The sequence below is a fragment of the Triticum aestivum genome, chromosome 1A, assembly GCF_018294505.1.
Source record: "Triticum aestivum cultivar Chinese Spring chromosome 1A, IWGSC CS RefSeq v2.1, whole genome shotgun sequence".
In the NCBI taxonomy this organism is placed as follows: domain Eukaryota; kingdom Viridiplantae; phylum Streptophyta; class Magnoliopsida; order Poales; family Poaceae; genus Triticum; species Triticum aestivum.
In genome coordinates this window covers 151,579,018-151,584,357 of record NC_057794.1, presented here as the reverse complement: position 1 = coordinate 151,584,357, position 5,340 = coordinate 151,579,018, and the positions used below count along the sequence as shown (strand labels likewise).

Below are 5,340 nucleotides of genomic sequence, written 5' to 3'. Positions count from 1 at the left end.
GGATGATGAATGGATCGCCGCCGAACCGCCTAACCTCACTATGTCGACATCGTTTCCCACTCCCCCACGACTCCGTCCCAAAGCACCAACCCACGACCAGCTCCAACCTCCGCCATCTCATGAGTCAGACTGACAACTGGGCCCAAACTGGGAGTATGCCCCGCATGCAAGTCTCTCGACTTGATCACCATCGCGTGTGGCAAGCAGCAGCCCATCCCTGCCGAAGTGCCCCTTGGAGAACAACGTAACAACTCCACGCTCGCGGAGCACGATCTCGACCGTCCAAAGCACGAATCGACGTTCAGCAGAGCAAGGAGTTCGTGCATCCAGTCCACGCCCTCGCGCTTTTCCCCACCGGAGGCCCGCGACCCCACCGGCAGAGCCGTCTGGCCCGCAGCTCAGCGAAACGCGACCTTCCAACACCAGGTGGAATCGCCACCGTCCACATTCTGGATCGTTGGCGTTGACGGATCACGTCCGCTCTAGTACCCCGGCTGTTCGGTGCAGTGCCACCATGACGACACTCCCTCCCCTCTTTCTCTCTCTCGTACCCTGCGCGCTTTTACGCGCGAAGATAGCAAGGCATCCACCGCATCAAAAGAAAGGCCAGGCGAAGAGGTTAACGAATCCGTCTTTTCCGAGATTTTTGTCCTCGAGGAATTTAGCACCGCTCGGGATTCTCGGGCCATGATGATCGGTGTCGCAGGCTTCCGCCGGCACATCGGCCAGCTCTTGAGTAGAAGCAACGGTAAATCAGTTTGCTTTTCGAGGTTTCTTTGAAGCACATACTGTGTTCGCTTTGTGGTTGATCCGATCGATGTCAATGGTGGCTCAGGGTTTATTGCGGCGTCCCTGTCCGCGGCGAGCTGCGCCGACGAGGCGGAGAAGGCCGAGGGGGCGGGGTGCCGGGACGACGCGGCGGCGCTGAGGCTCAAATGGATTGCCATGGCGGCGATACTGGTGTCCGGGGTGATGGGCGTGGGCCTGCCGCTCGCGGGGCGGAAGCGGCGGACGGTGCAGACCGGCAGCGCTGTCTTCGTGGCCGCCAAGGCTTTCGCGGCCGGCGTGATCCTGGCCACGGGGTTCGTTCACATGCTGCACGACGCCGAGCACGCGCTCTCCAATCCCTGCCTCCCGGCCGCGCCCTGGCGGCGGTTCCCGTTCCCGGGGTTCGTCGCCATGCTCGCTGCTCTTGCCACGCTGGTGCTCGACGTCCTGGTCACCAGGTTCTACGAGACCAAGCACCGCGCGGAGGTAGCTCGGGTCAAGGCTGACGCCGCTGCCGCACTCGCCGCCGCGTCCACCTCCGCCAGCGACGAAGACATCACTGTGGTCACCGTCGTCGAGAGTGAGCACAAGGTCCCGCTCTTGCAAGCCCACTCCCATTCCCACGCGCAGTCGCATGGTCACGAGCTGGCGCAACCACAAGGACGCGAGGGGGGGGGGGGGGGGGGGGGGGGGGGGTGTCAGACCACGTGCGCTCCGTCGTGGTACCACAGGTGGTGTAATCTCTTCCTTGGATTCACTGTTTGATGCACTGCCCCTCAAAAAAATATTGATTTTGGTTCCTGCAGATACTGGAAATGGGGATTGTGTCGCACTCGGTGATCATTGGGCTGTCGCTTGGGGTGTCTCGGAGCCCCTGCACAATCAGGCCACTGGTGGCAGCGCTCTCATTCCACCAGTTCTTCGAGGGGTTTGCCCTCGGTGGGTGCATTGCGCAGGTGAGGAATTCAGTATGGATTGATAGAATAATGTGGAACGATTGTGGGATGACTACAAGGAAAATGAAATAGTTGGAACGACCACAACTTCTACTGTTCTACTGTTTGCACTTTGTAGAGTCTGTTCTTACAGTATATAGGTTAATGTGGGCGTCCATTTTTCACAGTGATGCTACATTCTTTTTTTTTATGATCATGGTCTTGATTTAGGGATAAAATAACTATACTGAATTGCACTTCATTTAAGTATTTACGGTTGTGAATTCTAGCATCACATGCAACAGAAAAGGATGCGAATTTACAAACCTCAAGCTCAGAAACCAGAAAGCTGGAAATATCAAGATTTTCATTCATAAATGGAAATCTCAAGGATTTAGAACTTCAGAAGTATCAGTTCATAAGAAAATACAGGAATATAAATAATATTCATTATGAAGGGAGCACTAATCTGGTGTCAGCTGCCGCCCTCATAACATGAGCTGTGAATCCACCACCTGATTATGTTAAACTGAGTTAAATCCAGCAATTTTACTAGTCGAACTTGCATGTAGTTCTAGTTTTTGTCGTCAGGGATTGCACCTTTGTTAATTGGATGGAGGAGGGTGGACCTTCACAAATACAAGGTCTACCTATTTTAAATTTGAGGCTGTTATCGGCGGATGTTCTATCACCAGCTTGTTTTTCATTTGCAACTATTAGCGTTCAGTTGCATGCCATCAACATAGACTTTATAGTATGGAGATAAACCTCTGTCTATTTTTCCTTTCTCAAATTAGTAATATTCTTTTATAGTGTATGAATTGGCTTCTGGTACATCGAGTTTCTTTGAACCATATAACTTTCCTGCTTATCGTCAGTATCTATCTGTGGTCAGGCACATAACCAATATTTTTTTTCCAAAAAACTAGGTGGCACAACTAAAAATATTGGTATGAGTATCCTTCTAAAACTTTAGGTCCAGGATTATTTGTGGCTTTCACTCTCCAGGAGCAACTGTCTTCTACTGAACTCTTTTGATTTGATTTCTTCTTTGTGAGAAACTCCAATTTATACTCGACGCTTAATCCAATATTTTGGCAAAATGTGTTTCTTTCATGTGCTCCACTGCTCATGTACTGATCTTCCAAATAACTTGCTCTTATACCTGTATGTGCACAGTGGCGTAGCTAGGATTTTATCTCAGGGTGGTCCAATTGACAGGAAAAAAAATTGCTCCACAAATTCAACTAAACCAGCATATGCACACAGAATATATCAATAAGGTCTTCATCACAATAATAAAATTCATGGTTAAGTCTTAAATTCGCGTAAAAGAAGATTCACACCTTATATGTCGGGATAACGCCTTCTCACCATGAAAGTATCAATTATATCATCTTCATTCACTTTGGAGAAAGCATCTCGCCTGATGTATATAACGCAATCAAAAGAGATACTATGTCTCCAGTCCTCTTCATTTTGCAAAAATTCTACACAAACATTAATTTATTATCTATCAACTGGATCAAATCCCTAATGATAAGTCAGTTCTATACTTCTATTTATCAATTATCAATTGCCAAAAGTAAAACTATATCTTGCACTCTCAGATCTCAGCTTAACTTGTTCAAATCTTCATAGCAAAAGAAATTTACACTTTGAATTTATGAATAAGGAGAACAAAATATCTTACTTTTGATTGGAGTAGTAGGATGAAAAACTGAACAAGTGGTGCTCAACCTAATGCTTCACCGACAGCCTGTTTGCCGCCGCAGGCAAGTGTCCTTCGCCCGGCCACCGGTTCGGCACGTCGATTAGTGCCCTGTCGGCCGGTGGATGCGCAGTGGGAGTGCGGGGCGATGGCGGATGGCGCTCGCTGCTAGGGTTCCAGAACTGCAAGAGGAGACGGGAATCAGTAACGTCTTCTGGTGTCGATCAATCAGCGCATACACGCGTTCGCGGAGACTAACGAGCCAACCTTCACGTATACATGGGCTGAGTTGGGCTTGCTTTCTTCTTTTTCTTTTTGATAGACTAGTAGTATATTAATGGGCTGAATTCCAGGGTGGTCCATGGACCACCCAGGCCACCCTACAGCTACGCCACTGTATGTGCAACGTCTGACCTTATATGCCCCATCCACATTGCTCCCTGGTGTTTCCAAAATATTGTTTTGGTGTACTTGTTGATCTTTTTAATAGCTGTTGAACCAATCTAAAATGCTATAGATTTCAAACGGCTGAACTCACTAAAATCAGACGATCATACCACACCTTATTGGCTGAGGTTATATTGCCGTTTCTGTTTAAGTTGCTAATGTGACGTAAGCATATAAAACTGCATTGTTATTATGTGGGTTACTTATCTTCTGACTATAGTTCTCTTTTGCCCTCCTTTTGTAAAAAAAAAATAGTTCTCTTTTGCCCTTGCCCCATTGTTTTCTCTAAGTAGCTTTATTGTGGTAAAGCTTTTCTCATCTGGATTATCAAATTTGACACACTGCCAACATTTCTTCCAACAGGCTCAGTTTAAGAACCTTTCGGCAGTCATGATGGCGTCCTTTTTTGCCATTACAACACCAACTGGTATCGCCGCTGGGGCCGGTCTGTCCTCATTTTACAACGCCAATAGCCCCAGGGCTCTAGTGGTCGAAGGCATCCTGGACTCTGTGTCGGCCGGCATACTCATATACATGGCGCTGGTGGATCTAATCGCAGCCGATTTCTTGGGTGGGAAGATGACAGGGTCACCACGGCAGCAAGTGATGGCCTATGTCGCCCTGTTCCTAGGTGCGCTCTCCATGTCATCGCTTGCAGTTTGGGCCTGAACCGGTTTAATCAGATGGAGGTAGCGGACGACGCCTACGTCCCAACATACTGCCTGTGATACATGTACATAACTAATGCATGTGCCTGTGTTCATCTGATTGCATACATACATCAGATAACGTGCCCTTGTTTTTGATGGGCATGAGAGAGAACAGCGCCGGAAACGCCTGAGCATTGTGTATATATGTGTATACTCTTGCTAAATCACCAAGCACTGTTGCTTTGGGGAGATGTGTAACGACGACAGTGGTTTTCCTACCATGCATGCATGCATGTACCGGCGCTGCTTTGTGATTCGTGCTATATTTTTGGTTTTGGGTATAATTTATTTATTTCAGAGTGTTGCATAATGTTTCGGTAGTTTTATTTTCTTGTTCCAAAGTTTATTTTAATGTTTCATCGTGTATCATACAAGGCTAAATGCCCGAGAGAGCAAGTAAGTTGGATGCACACTTACTTAGATTTCAGTTGAGCTTTCTGTTAGAAATATGCCCTAGAGACAATAATAAAGTGGTTATTATTATATTTTCTTAATCATGATAAAGGTTTATTATTCATGCTATAATTGTATTGATCGAAAATTTAAATACATGGGTGAATACATAAGCAAATACCAAGTCCCTATGAAGCCTTTACTATACTAGCTCGTTGATCAAAAGATTGTTAAGGTTTCCTAACCATAGACATGAGTTGTCATTTGATAAGAGGATCACATCATTAAGAGAATGATGTGATAGATAAGACTCATCCGTTAGCTTAGTATATGATCGTTTAGTTTATTGCTACTGCTTTTTTTTAATGTTAAATAC

At 46.7% G+C, this 5,340-nt stretch overlaps 1 pseudogene; it reads left to right on the top strand.

Annotated features, from left to right (window-relative positions):
• The first annotated feature begins 499 nt into the window (after positions 1-499).
• LOC123041850 (zinc transporter 7-like) lies at positions 500-4,792 on the top strand (annotated as a pseudogene).
• The last annotated feature ends 548 nt before the right edge of the window (positions 4,793-5,340 follow it).